The sequence below is a fragment of the Sardina pilchardus genome, chromosome 17 (assembly GCF_963854185.1).
Source record: "Sardina pilchardus chromosome 17, fSarPil1.1, whole genome shotgun sequence".
Taxonomy (NCBI): Eukaryota; Metazoa; Chordata; class Actinopteri; order Clupeiformes; family Clupeidae; genus Sardina; species Sardina pilchardus.
Genome location: NC_085010.1, coordinates 28,837,562 through 28,852,289, shown reverse-complemented (window position 1 = coordinate 28,852,289; position 14,728 = coordinate 28,837,562). Strand labels below are relative to the sequence as shown.

Genomic DNA, 14,728 nt, shown 5'->3' with positions numbered 1-14,728 from the left:
GGGCCTTTAATGGTTGTCTGTAAACTGGTTCGGTGTGAGAGCGAGATTCCGGGGGCAGGTGACCGGGGGAAGCGTGGGCGTCATGACGGAAGGCGCATATTTCACAACAGGCCATTTCTACCAACTGCCTGGGGAGATACTGTTCTATTTTGAGGCCCATCATGATTCGTTATTGCCGCCGGGGTGATATTTCGTGCATGGTGGGAGTGAGCTCCAGAGGTCCCTCGCTGTAATAAACATTACCGTATGCTAATCACTGCTGCTGCTGAGGGAAATGCAACTTGCAAGGCATCCAGGAAACTCCCACAAACCCACAATCCCAAGAGAAGGACAGCGACAGAGCTTCCAAATAAAAGTCAGTGTTTCAGGTGGGTCTGGGTTTCTGGGTCTGTAAAGTCTGCATTGTTGTATTTGTCTAAATTGTACATTGATGAATCATTAAGAAGAATAGGTTAGATTTGGTATAGCCAGGGCTGAAATGATTATATTATCCTTCAGATTACAATTTCCTCCTTAAAAGTGAAGAATTCTAGGAATTTTCCATTGCATAGCTGCATGCCTTTTGTATGTGTAGTAGTAAAGCAAAGAGCCTGTTTGAAACGAGGTCATTGGTTGTTTGTTTTAAGTAAAATGGCCACCACCAAAAATATGATAAATTACTGAATTTTAGTGATGTTTATATTTGTACTACTCGGAAAAGAAATGTATAGTTTGGTACAGTTTGGTAAGATATTGTGTGCACCTGAATGAATATGGACCGAAGAGAATCAAAAGAGTTGCCTGCAGGGGATCAGGGCAGAAGCATGTTGAAGCCAAAGGCTATCATAACACTTTGGAGTAGTGTTTAAGAGGATCAAACTGACAGATGCAGACACACCTCATTCAGAGCTACATAAGTGATTGCCTCTGAACTTTGTGCAACACTAGGTGAGGGGTAAAAATGAGGGCTGTCGAACTAATTAATTCATTTTTGATTAATTAATAATTTGAGAAAAATAACTGATAAAGTTGAGTTAAAAATGATGCACCAGAAACCATTCTCGTGAGTAACCATTAGAATGTAAAATGTCGCATGTAAAACTGTAAAACTTAAATAAAATGATACATGGTATAAACAGTGATGCTTTTCAATTACTTCAGTTTACGTCAGTTTCAAATTATTTAAAAGAAAACACAGGTTTTTTGTTTTTCGTGGATGGATGACAACAATTTCAGTCACAACTGTATACATTTAGTGTCTCCATTTTAATTATGTTTTTAGAAGCCCACTGTCTTTGCAAGATGCTTAAATGGTAATCAGTATGGTGTAGACGGGTGAGGATTCAGTCTCTGCTGTTTCAGTATGAGACTTAGACAAGAGAGCAACCGACTGAGACAACATTTTATGCACCATTAACTGTCACAGGGAAAGCACCGTGGACCAAACCAAATCTCCTATCCACTCACCTTTAAATGCCCATATAATCAACCCTAGTGTGATTAGCTAATTATACCCCTGCCCTCTCAATCACGATATGAATATGGCTTAGAATCAATCCTGGTTGCATCATAATATAGAAATCTATGAGGGAAATGGCCCTATAGTGCAAATGCCTGTAAGGTAATTTATTTCAGACCATAAATATTTAGGTGGAAAATTAGAGTGCATTAGTGTAACAAAATTGCAGGCCAAAATGGTAATTATTCCTTTATTAAATATTGAACCCAGAGCATGACAGTAGGTCTTGTGGCAAAATAAGATGTGCATTTCTGTAACATCTAGCATAGCTCATCTGATTTAGAATGGATGAGCAATATTTCTTTATGGGGCTGCTGCTTTCTCCCATCTAATCTCCAGGTGTATAATAAAGTGAAATACCAGAACCTGCCCTTGACTATTATTGATCCATGACTGCACCTGCCTTCCACATTGGTATCAGTGGCCAAAAATGTATAAGAGAGTGGTCTGTCCAGGGCTTAAAGAGTTATGATAATCTAACCATCAAACCAATCATTTGTTTTTTAACATCCACTGGCTCAACCAACAGCTCAGATGCGGTACTAAAATCCTTACCGGTGGCTCTGGACTCCGCGGAAGGATTTGGTCGAGGCACATTCCCATTCCGACCGCCGTGTTGTGCCGTCCAGCAGGACAGACGGAAAGAAAAGAGGCGCAAGAAAGAGGAAAGAACGAGTGAGAGAAAGAGAGAAAGACGGACATCAGGCTTTTTTTCCGGATAGAGATGCACGCTGGAGAGCAAGCAGGTGGAAGGAATGCCCGGAATAAACATTTAAACACAGCGCAGGGAAATGGGCTGCTGTGGCCGAAGATAACGCCGCCATTCTCCTCCTCCACTTGGCAGATTTACGCTGAGATGAGGGTGTGAGCTGATGGTGAGGGGGGGTTAACAACTGGCCATAAAGCACAATCTTGCATGGGGGGACTGGAGGGGATTGGTCGTGTTGATAGTTATTGAGGAAGGGGGGGGGGACATCTGCACAAGACAGGGGGAACAAAGGGACTCGGGCAACAGGGAGGAGCGAGAGCGTAAGAGAAAGAGAGAGAGAGAGAGAGAGAGAGAGAGAGGAGGTAGATAAAGCCAACTGCGGGGCCATGAGCTGTGCACTGCCCTACGACTCGCTGTCAGCGCGGCCGAGCCCCCGCCGATCCAGGGAGTGGGAGCGCGAGCAGCACGCAGCACGCCGGCTCTCCTCGCCCAGGGGCCCCACCAGCCTCTCAGTCCTCACCCCCCCGGCGGTCCCCCGCCGACCCTCGGCGCTCCCCGGATACCTGCTCTCGCCCTTCCAGGACCCGCAGGACCCGCAGCAGCAGCTGAACCAGCAGCTGAACCAGCATCAGCATCAGCAGCAGCAGCAGCGTCTCTCCTTGTCGCTGTGCTCCGAGGCCTCGCTGGCGCCCCCTGTGGCCCCCGTGGGCAATGCCCCGCCGTGCTGCCGCGCGGTGGGCGTCATGCCCCTCCTGCGGCTGGCGCTGCTGGCCTTCAGCTGCCTGTTCTGGGCGGCCGGCCTGGCCATCTTCACGCTGGGCGTCTGGGCGCAGGTCTCCCTGGCCGACTACGTGCTGCTGTCGTCCAACCGCTACCCCAACGCGCCGCTCATCCTCCTGGCCACCGGGGGCGCCGTCACCGCCTGGGGCTTCCTGGGCTGCCTGGGGGTGGCGGCCAACCTGCCGTGCCTGCTGCGCGCCTACGGCTTCTTCCAGCTGGCCGCACTGATGGGGGGGCTGGCCGCCGGTCTCTCCGGGCTCTTCTACCGCGAGGACATCGCGGGGGGGTTCCGCAGCGGCCTGCAGCGGGCGGTGGCCGCCTACGGCGAGGACGACGGCCGCGCGGACGCCCTGGACAGCCTGCAGAGGGTGCTGGAGTGCTGCGGGGCCGAGGGCTGGCGCGACTGGCTCAGCTCGGACTGGGCCACCCAAGACTTCTCCGGCGGCTCGGCGGTGCTGCCCGGGAACGTCACCTGGACGTCGGTGCCCGACAGCTGCTGCGTGCGACGTAAGGGCTGTCGCAACCGACCGCTGCCGGAGGGGGGCAGCCAAGGAGTGGCGGCGGCGGCCGGGATCCATCCGCACGGATGCTTCCGGAAGGTGTTCAGCTTTGTCAACGACAATGTCTTTCACATCGCTGCAACTGTGCTTGGGCTGGCGTTCATCCAAGTCGCAGGCATCACACTGGCATGCCTACTGGCCAACCGGTTGGCACCTCGCTTCCAGCGACCAGGAATTCATTAAGGTGTGTGGGTCGCGTCCCCACAGGGATCCCTGAGACCTCCACACTACCGTAACTGGACACGGCTGCGCCTCAGAACTGCACCGTGGAAGCGCACAGCTGGTCGAAATCCACCTGACCGCCTGAATTCCAAACTACAGACTCGACCAAATGGACAAACCATTAATATGTTTGCAGTCATTGCTGTCGTTATTGTGAAATCATTGTTAGATATCCATGAGTCATTCCTGATCCATTTGAACACTGTAGATAGATAGTGTACTGAAGGAGTGACGACATCTCTATCCAGTTGATTCTGATAGTTCCGAAGTTAATATAACACAGGACAGCAGAGACAGTACAAAAACAGCTGTACTTGAAAAGAAAACTAAACAGAACTACCACTAAGGTAATGTACTCCCAAGACCTTTATCAGACTTACTTCTGTATATAAAGTTATTTATGCATGGACTTGAAAATGAGTATGCTTCACGCTACTTCAAGTATTATATCCTTACGGCATTTCAGATAGTGAATGAATAATAACACATCCTTTAAGAAACACTCAAAAAAGCACAACACAAGAGATGGGATTCATTAATACAAGGGATATACACAAGGGAGCATCTTTATACTATCTGCTATCTCAAACAAAGTGTTGTTAATGTTAAAACATTTAATATTTTGATAACTACTTTGAAAACACAAGTTATCGTGTGGAGTATTATAAAAAATGGTATATAAATGTGTGTGATATTTTACTTTAATTTATAAATGTGCATCATGAAAATTGTTCAGGTGCTATAGCCTATGGCTGTTATCCCCTGCAATAACTATAGAAATGGAAATAATGTTAACATAATGACATGCCAAGGCCAAGACAATGCCAAGGAAATCAATATATTTTCATCGTATATCCCACTTAAGAGTCACCTTATCATGTGTATTATTAATTGATATATTCATATGTTTCCCATATTGATTGTGGCTAACAATCAATCAGGATTTGATCTGCCACTGAGGCCACTACACATCTATCTTGAATTCCAGGAGAGTGACAATCTTTTTGTCCTTGTCGTAGCTGACATAACTTTTCATTGAAATCCAATAAAATGTATATACTGTATTATGGTCTCACCGGAATTGACATAATTATGCAGATGTGCTACTGTTGACATGAAGGAAACAGTTATCCTGATGGAATGTATATTTGTGTGTGCAGCTTGAAAAAAACAAACTTTAAAAGAGAAAGCGAAAGATAAATATCTGCAGTTCAGCAGAGTGTACAGATGTGCTGTATATGAATAAAGAAATATAAAATGGCTCAAATGGGGTTAGCCGTGTAACTGTGCCATCTAGTGTCCCTCCAGCCTCTAGACATTCATTGAAGAGTTTATACATTCATTCATTACTGGTATACTGCCAAGTAAATAAATGAAAGAATCCAATCAATTTATAAGCGAGCAGAGGATCTGTGGCCAAGGCTTTCCCTTGACTTAAATCGATCCAGTCTGACAAGTTTGGCCAAAACATTCCTATCAATTCAAATGTCCATCTTCTACATCTACAGACTCAGCTGAAAGTTGACGTGCCTGTTCTCTCGTAAAGAGGTACTGAGCAAGAGCCTTGTCATGACTTAAATTCAAAATCGCTCTAGCTCACTAAGCATAACAGGGTAGATGACAGAAGTTGATTGTGGGTGAGAGATATAAAATCCAAACTCAAGACACACCGAGATAGAACTTGCAGCTGAATGGTTTTGTTGTGCACTTGCTCGCTTTCCCAAATAACTGGTGGTGGGACCATAAAATCCTCTGGGTTTTAAGAGACATTGACACAGCAGACCCATTTTTATGTCTCTAACCCCCCGATCCATGTGCAGCGAGGTGCTAAATTGTCTCAGGCAGAGGCGACCAATATTGTCTCCCACTCTACGTGGCCTGACATGCTGGAGAGTAATGGGCATCTAAACAGCATCTCATTTACTCTCCAGAGTTAGATCTGTGGGAACCGTTGTGCTTTTCATTTAGGCTGGAGAGACAGCTGAGAGATGTGTGTAGAACAACATAACTGATAATATTGATATTATTATCATTATCATTGTTATTAGGCTATAATAATAGTATTATTATCAATAATAATAAAAATGCAAGCTGTGATTATTTGTGTCCAAGCAAAATCAAAGAAGTGCTTAAGCAGGAAAAGGTTAAAGGTCACTGAGGAAATGGGGCAAATATAGCACACTACATTTCACACTTTCCATGAAAAGTGAATTATTTTAGCAATTTTAGCCTACTGATGTGTAACTTTGAAGAGGAAAAAATAAATATTGATGTCTGTAGTTGTGGGCACTTTTCAGAGCATTCGGAAGAATGAACTCAGAGGGGATTTTTTAAAATGGCAGGAAATGTGCAATGGACAGTGGGTGTTAGACTCAGAACGTGACAGGGGACATCTTCTCTACTTGGGCCCCTAATAATAGAGCTGCACAAGAAGTGACACACAAAAGATGACACATGAATAAGCAAAACACAAAACAGTGGCATTGACATTGTAGTTATGTAGGCCTATGGAAAGCCATGATTACTTGTAGGCTGGTTGCATTGGCCAGTTATTTATTCTAGGCTGTATAATCATGCTCCAGATCGATTCCACTCTGTTGAATAAATAGCCTAACCTAGGCTAGATATGAACGGGTTGGAAAACAAATGGCACCTTTCATTGCTCGGTCTCTGTTTCACACAGGATACAATAACAAGTTACACCAAACAAGGTAGACCTCCGAGTCGGCTATGTTGTTTGGACAACGTGCTTCTACACTCTTTGGTTTGGATATCTAGATTGAGTGAATTATTAATTATGAGTAGGCCTAGGCAGTTATTTAGACACGCAATTACATTGTCTCGCATGTCGCAAAACCGTGGCACTCGCTCTCGCGCAAAGAAATTGTGCCAGGAGCTTGAGAGGATTAATCCTCCTCTACCATGCAGCAGCTGATGATGCAGGGTTCATTTTTTCGGTCATAGACCGCTGCATTCATACGCGGTATAATCCAGAGGAAGTCAGCATTTGAGTGGTTTTCCACTCGCGACATGGACCTCATGGGCTCCGTGCTTAGTCGTACACCTCTTGAACACCTCAGTTTTAATAATGTTGTTTTGCGAGCACTACCTGTGGATTCATCGAGGGAACCCGGGTCGAGGATCGTGAAAGGGGCCTGTTTCTCTTTAGTTACACCGCAGCCGCTTGACAACCCCAAATTTGTGGCAGTGTCTGAACCAGCTCTGTCTTTGCTGGGACTGAGTGCAGATGATGTATTGAGAGACTCTCATGGTGCGAAGTACCTCAGTGGCTCGAAACTGATGCCCGGTTCCGAGCCCGCTGCCCATTGCTATTGCGGTCACCAGTTCGGTCAATTCGCTGGCCAGCTGGGTGATGGAGCGGCCTGCTATTTAGGGGAAGTGGAATCCCGCGACCAAAATAAGGACAACCCGTGTGGACGATGGGAAATCCAAGTTAAAGGGGCTGGACTGACACCATACTCCAGGTAGGCTACTGTCTCCTGTACGCCTAGACACAAAATTCACATAGCAAAAAAGTTGGTGCTGATGTCATTTAATGCTTTTAGGCCTACAGTTTTGTTCACATTTAGTTTGTCTCAATATTTCTTTACTGCTTGGCTACAGGTTGATTATAAAATTTCTCATCAACTCTGTTGTTTACAACATAGTTAGTTATAGCTTTTCTCAAAATATATATATAAAAAAGTGTATTCATGAATAGTACCGCTTTAACCCTCTCTAGTACTGATAGTCCTCAAGACATTCTAGAACTTACCCATTGCATTTGGTCCTAATACCCTAATCACCAGCATGTGGCAGCCTGCCTCCATTCTGGAGCTACTTAATGGATTAAGCACACTCGTGCTCTCCTTGCACAAGAAATATCACACTACCACTCACTCAATGAAAAAATACCCTTCTTTTAAATGCTTTGCATTGTTTACAGACAGTCAAATCAACACAAGGCCTCTATCAATATAGCTGGTTGCTATGAATATGACTGAGAAACATTAAAACTGCATTGCTGAATACAGCACGGTATGACACATGTCAAAGCAAGTCACAATGACTAGTTTATTCTCCCTGTGATGCAGGCAATCAGATGGGCGTAAAGTGTTGCGCTCCAGCATTCGTGAGTTCCTGTGCAGTGAGGCCATGTTTGCCCTGGGAGTGCCCACTACCCGTGCGGGCTCCCTCGTGACCTCAGATACTTATGTGAAGCGGGACATGTTCTACACGGGAAACCTACAGCCTGAGAGGTGCTCAGTGGTCCTGCGCATCGCCCAGACATTCATCAGGTGAGGGGTCACTTTTGCGTACCTGTTCTGGTTCCAGTGGACGGCTAAAGGCTGAGCCGGTGCTGGTATTTTGCTGCAGTACTGCAGGGCAATGATTTTGTAATGTCCAAAATGTCACTGGGCAACAAGAGCATAAAGCTGTTTGCAGCTACGAGTGAGCTTCCCCAGATTTATCGCTGCTGTCAGATCAAATATTGGACAAGGCATTTGGATCTGGCAAAGAGGCAGCCATAAAAACGGCGAGTATTTGTCTTCTAAATCAGAATGCTGCATCTCTCTGCAACACATTTAGAGCAATTTATGTCGCTCAAGTTATGCACGCCCATTTTAATCAACTCGTATGCATCCTTGAAACTAAAATTTACCATGCGCCGTTTTCTAAACAAATAGGTAAATAAACAAATCTGTTGCCATTTGTTTACCCAGGTTCGGGTCATTTGAGATCTTCCACCCGGTGGATGACTTCACCAACAGGCAAGGCCCCAGTGTGGGGCGCCATGACATCCGTGCCCAGCTGCTGGATTATGTGATCGAGACCTTCTACCCCAACATCCAGAAGAGCCATTCAGATCACATGGAGAGAAATGCAACCTTCTTCAAAGAGGTAGGAAGAAATGGTACTTTTATTACATGCTAATTATGTAATTACCTCCACCAAGGAAGTTATGTTTACATCGGGGACCGGCATTTGTTTGTCTGTTTGTTTGTCTGTCTGTCTGTCTGTCTGTCTGTCTGTCTGTCTGTCTGTCCGTCCGTCCGTCCGTCCGTCCGTCCGTCCGTCCGTCCGTCCGTCCGTCCGTCCGTCCGTCTGTTAGCAAGATAACTCAAAAAGTAATGGATGGATTTCAATGAAATTTTCAGGGAAGGGAATTTGGGAGTGGGAGTGATCCGTAACACCGTCGGGGCCGTTTATGTATTTATCTTAGTGGTGTAATGGCATGGTATGGCCACGTGGTGGCGATCAGAATAGTTTAGGTTCAAATGTATGGCAACCTAGGAAGAACAATACAGGCGGAGGTCTGCGCTCTGAGTGCTTTTCTAGTTATTTATTTTAAATGGCCTGGCTCCATTAAGTATAAGATGCATACAAACTAGCAAAGGATATAATGTATAATTATCCATACAGAGCCTGTGATATTTTGATGTCATAAGTAACAATATTCATCAGGAATTCTCCAGAATACAGTATGTTTGTATATTTTGAAATCTGTATCTCCAGTTTAATGATCATCATGGTTATTTTAGGTGACCATGAGGACAGCCAAGCTGGTGGCCCTGTGGCAGAGTGTGGGCTTCTGCCACGGTGTACTCAACACCGACAACATGAGCATCCTGGGGCTCACCATAGACTATGGTCCTTTTGGCTTCATGGATAGGTATGTTGTAGCTTGAGCATCCTGGGGCTCACCATAGACTATGGTCCTTTTGGCTTCATGGATAGGTATGTTGTAGCATGAGCATCCTGGGGCTCACCATAGACTATGGTCCTTTTGGCTTCATGGATAGGTATGTTGTAGCTTGCACTGCACAGTACCCTCATTCTCAAGCAAATGAATATGCAGGACTAAACAATAATTCTTTTCTCATTAGTCCAACTTGATTGGTCTTCATTGGGAACAATTTAGAGATTAAAGGGATAGTTCGGATTTTAAGACACAAAGTTATATGGGTTCCCTGTCAGCAACGTTGTGCATCAGCAATGACTTACCCCCCGACAGCGTCCTGTGAGCCGAGATCCAGCCGGTTTTTGATGCTGAAGAAAGTAGTCCGGCAAGTTTCTGGGGTCACGAAAGTAAAGTGTTTTTCTTCTCAAAACCATATGCGTTCAAAAGAGTGATATATTTGCACCACAAAAACGTTGTCCAGGAAAAATTCAAACCTCGTTATCACTTACTTATTTTTCGCGATTCCTATCACTGCGCGCTACTGACAGCTGGACAACGTTTTTGTGGTGCAAATATATCACTCTGTTGAACGCATATGGTTTTGAGAAGAAAAACACTCTACTTTCGTGACCCCAGAAACTTGCTGAAGAAAATAGTCCGGCATCAAAAACGATCAAAAACCGGCTGGATCTCGGCTCACAGGACGCTGTCGGGGGGTAAGTCAGTGCTGATGCACAACGTTGCTGACAGGGAACCCATATAACTTCGTGTCTTAAAATCCGAACTATCCCTTTAACATAGGATTGTCTGTTCATTATAAATTACTCCATCTGTCAGGTTTGACCCTGAGTTTGCATGCAATGCCTCAGACAAAAGAAAACGCTACACTTACGAGGCTCAACCGTACGTCTGTCGCTGGAACCTGGTCCGCCTGGCGGAGGCTCTTGGGAAAGAGTTGCAGGGGTCGCAGGCAGGGGCCATCCTGGATGACTACATGCCCATGTACGAGCGCTTCTACATGGCCAACATGAGGAGGAAGCTGGGCCTCCTCCAGCGCGAGGAGCCAGAGGACCAGGAGCTGGTGGAAGACCTGCTAGAGATGATGCACAACACAGGTATTAGCATAAGAATGAATGTGTGTGGGGCAGACCCACTATGAAGATTAGGGATGACATAAACACTTTACCAGGGTGAAGCACCGTAGGTTATCATTCTTTTTTGTACACTTGAAATGTTTTCAGCCTTCAAAAGTGGTTGTAAAATTGAAAGAAGGGACTATGTACTTTGGGGAGGATTGTTTTACTTGGCCAAGAGGGTGTGTACACTGTGCACACTGAGTCTGAGTCATCTGAAATACTGTATTAGGCATTAGACAGGGGAAGGGAGACGGCACCCAGGGGAGACAGATAGTCGCTTTACATATTTTGTCATTTTGCCCACACTGAGTGACTGAGTGCTTCATTTTACAACAACACAGCTCTTCATATCTCTTTCTTCGTGTCCCATCCATTTTTTTTGGTTGGTCTCTCTCTCCCTCTCTGTCTGTCTCTTTCTCTCTCTCCCTTCATCTCATCCATTTTTTTGTTCTTCATTCTCTCTCTCTCCCTCTCTCTCTCTCTCTCTCTCCCTCCCTCCCCCTCTCCCTCTCTCTCTCTCTCTCTCTCTCTCCCTCCCTCATCTCATCTCATCTCATCAGGTGCTGACTTCACCAACACATTCCGTCTCCTGAGTCAGGTGCCGTGGCCCATGGAGGACGAGGCGGAGGAGGCCGCTGTGGAGCGGGTGGTGGGACTCCTGCTGGAACAGGGGGCCCCAATGGAGGAGCTCAAGGTGGCCAACCATCCCACCATGGAGCCCCGGTGAGGGCAGGGAACCATGGTGGACGATAGCACACTCTTAGAATGGTCCATGACCCGACTGAACTCTCACTTCAACTGAATTGTTTGGAATTGAGACTCTATTGACAACTACTCAGATGTAGCATAGATGTCACTATTAGTGAAACCAATGTTCAGTAATAGTTCAAAGTGGCTTATTTGTAACATTTTAGAAATGTTCAAATATTTATTAGAAGTCACCAGCAAATGACATGTTTGCAAATCGGCATTGAAATGCCGTTGCCTAATGATACCTTGTCTTCCTTTCAAAACAATGCTTGCAGTGCATAGCAAGACAAACACAACTGGAGAATTGGTAGGTTCTTAGTGTCAGGTTTACTGATCTTGCTGAGCCAACAATGCCTGTCTGTGTTGGTCAGTCTGTCCTCTCAAATATCCATGTGAAAACACAGATAAGAGTTTCTTTGTTCACCTGCCACCAATGGCATCCCTGAAAACAAATGTGTTGCTACTTACTTAAAGCTGAGAGAAGCCCTTGTGTCCATGAAACCAGCCTCCCATCCACTTGGTTATACAAGGAAGGGTCACATTCCCAGAAAAAGCATTGTCTATGCATGACACAGTGTGTTGAGTGTGCTTTGTTAGTGTCTTAGTAGAGTGTAGCTTTTACTCAGTCAAAATGACACAACAAAACTGCTGCTTGACTAGTGTGCTACAGTAGTTTGACCAGTTTCCAATGGCCAGTGCAGAGCCTTTTGAGTAGCCTAAGTTAGATAGATAGATAGATAGATAGATAGATAGATAGATAGATACTTTATTGATCCCCAAGGGAAAATTCAAGTTATGGAAATGTAGCAGCTTTGCCATATGAGCCCAGCTGCTCACCGCTCACTGTAATGTAAAGTTCACTGTAATGCTTAATGTGATCCCTTGTCATTCTCCACCTCTCCTCCGCCTGGCCTTCTGTCTGCAGTGAGCTGGAGATGATGCTCTCCATGAGCCAGGAGGACCCAGCCATGTTCAGCATCATGGCCAGCAAGCCGGAGGTGGCCAAGCAGCTGCTGAAGCTCGGCAGGCTGAAGGAGCTGCTGGAGACCAACCAGGAGGATCTGACGGCCAAGCAGAGGGGCGACTGGCACCGGTGGATCCAGCGATACAGGTTGGGTGAAATGCAGACTCTGGTGCACGTTGGAGGCTTTTGTGAGCAAAATCGTAGAGGAAGATGTAGAGATATGTTATGAATGGCATGTTTTGCATTTGCTGTTTGAACTGCATAGGAGGAGGTTGGAGCGTGAGTGTGAGAAGGGGTGTGACAAGCCCAGTGTGGAGAGACTGAACATGAAGCGGATCCAAACTATGGACAGCACCAACCCACGGTTCATTCTTCGCAACTACATTGCCCAGAATGCAATTGAGGCTGCAGAGAAAGGAGACTTCTCAGAGGTCAGATACTAATCCGCTTTGGTTTGTTTTAATCACTTTTGTTCATTAAAAACTGAGACCAGACTTGAACTCTTTCTGACTTTATCAACAAGATATGTGACATTTGGTGCTTGTACTGCAGGTTCAGCGAGTTCTGAAGCTTCTTGAGAGGCCTTACTCCACACAGCCTGGTCTGGAGCATCCTGGCTGGCTTGGGCAAGCTCACCAAGGGACGTGTGGTGCTGGCGGACCAGGTGGAGCTGAAGTGGAGCATGATGGGAAGGATACGGAGTCAGTCACGCGTTGCGTCCCCTATGACAGCAAGCCGCCCTCTTGGGCGAGAGAGGTCTGCGTGACGTGATCCTCATAGGCCCTCCCTCGACCCCAGCTGATTGGGTGAGAAGGTGCTGGAGTAGTAGACTGTGTCCCGGTCGGTACTGATCCAGAATCAGCCTACTTGTGTGATGACTAGTCACCAAGGCCACGTACGTGGAGGCTGAAACTGGTGGTTGAATTCAGTCATGGCATTTGAGGAAGTTGTGCATACTGCATACCATGGGCCTTAGGAGGAAAATGGTTTGACTGAATTCTTCCCTTGGCAGGGGGTACTATCTATCAACACAGCAAGAGTAAAGAGAGTTTATATACCATAAGCCTCTCTCTGTCTCTTTTCCCTTCTCCCAGTCAGTCTGCAGGTATCATGGGAGGACATGCAACAGACAGGAAACCCTTGTAATCACATTATGCATGGAGACTGTGTATCTGAAGCAGAGATGTCGAATTCGTTATTGCTGTGAATACCTTGAAGTGTGTACTAGCACTCTGTATCCAAGTATTTGATTTGAATTGTAATACGTTTGATGACAACTGTGATATGGACAGGTCATTTCTTGTGACTGTCCACTGTGTGGTCATGCCATGCAACTTCACATGGTTGGGTTTGTGCTCTTGCTTGTGTGCACAGCACTCGGCATTCTTGTGGTTGAAAATGACTGCTCAGACCACCAGTCCACAGTGACAGGTCTGAACATGATGGACAAGGGTGTTTCTGTACACACACACACACACACACACACACACACACACACACACACACACACACACTAGTTCTTGTAGCACACACATTAGCTCTTGTATTGCTGGACTTTACAACATCGTCAGCTCCTCAATTTTCAGTAGGCCTATGTGTCATTATACTGTTTACATCTAGGTCACTATAGTACTTGAATCATGCCTGCAGTACTACAGTACATCTGCCATGACAAGGAAAGTCTGAGTTGATAGGTGAGCATCTTGAAAGGCAGTGTTGCCCTAAATTGACCTAAATAATAACCTTAAATAATGTTCATACTAATGAAGTTGAATAAAGCTCACTGATTTCTGCACTAAATGCTTGTTCAGTATATAAATCTATATAAATGCAAATACACCACATATTCATATATTTTGTGTCTGCTTCTGTTTTGTCTGTGATGCCAGTGTTTTATCATGTGATTATGCTGATAACATGCCTCCTGCCATGGATGCAGAGGCACCACTTTAGACACCTGGGTTATTGTGTGACATCAGTCATTCATTGTAGTTAACTATGGTGGCACACAGTGATTCCAATATTGGTCTTTGACACGTTACAACGGTCCTCTCACACATTGTGAGCAGAACTCAATTTATTTCAATGCGTGCATAATTTATTATCATTTGTGCACATTTAGTGAATTGGGTTCACAACATAATGTGCATACTATTTAGTTTAGATGAACACACAATGTACCATCGAGAGCTGAATTTAATAATGTGCAAAGACATAAAAATTAAAACATATAAGTATGCCGAATTTTTATTCTAATATACACACAAGTTACTTTAATGTGCCCACAGCTCTGTAAATTAAATTTACCTAACAATATATCTGTTATTTTTAATATACAATATGTAACTTCAGTGTTTGTTTTTAACAAGATGCATAGAATGTGACCTCAGCAGTATACAGTAGTGAGCTTTCATTACTGTAAGACT

The 14,728-nt window shown here is 45.3% G+C and overlaps 1 pseudogene; it reads left to right on the top strand.

Moving 5' to 3' along the window:
- The first annotated feature begins 6,549 nt into the window (after positions 1-6,549).
- On the top strand, positions 6,550-14,451 carry LOC134061871 (protein adenylyltransferase SelO-1, mitochondrial-like; annotated as a pseudogene).
- The last annotated feature ends 277 nt before the right edge of the window (positions 14,452-14,728 follow it).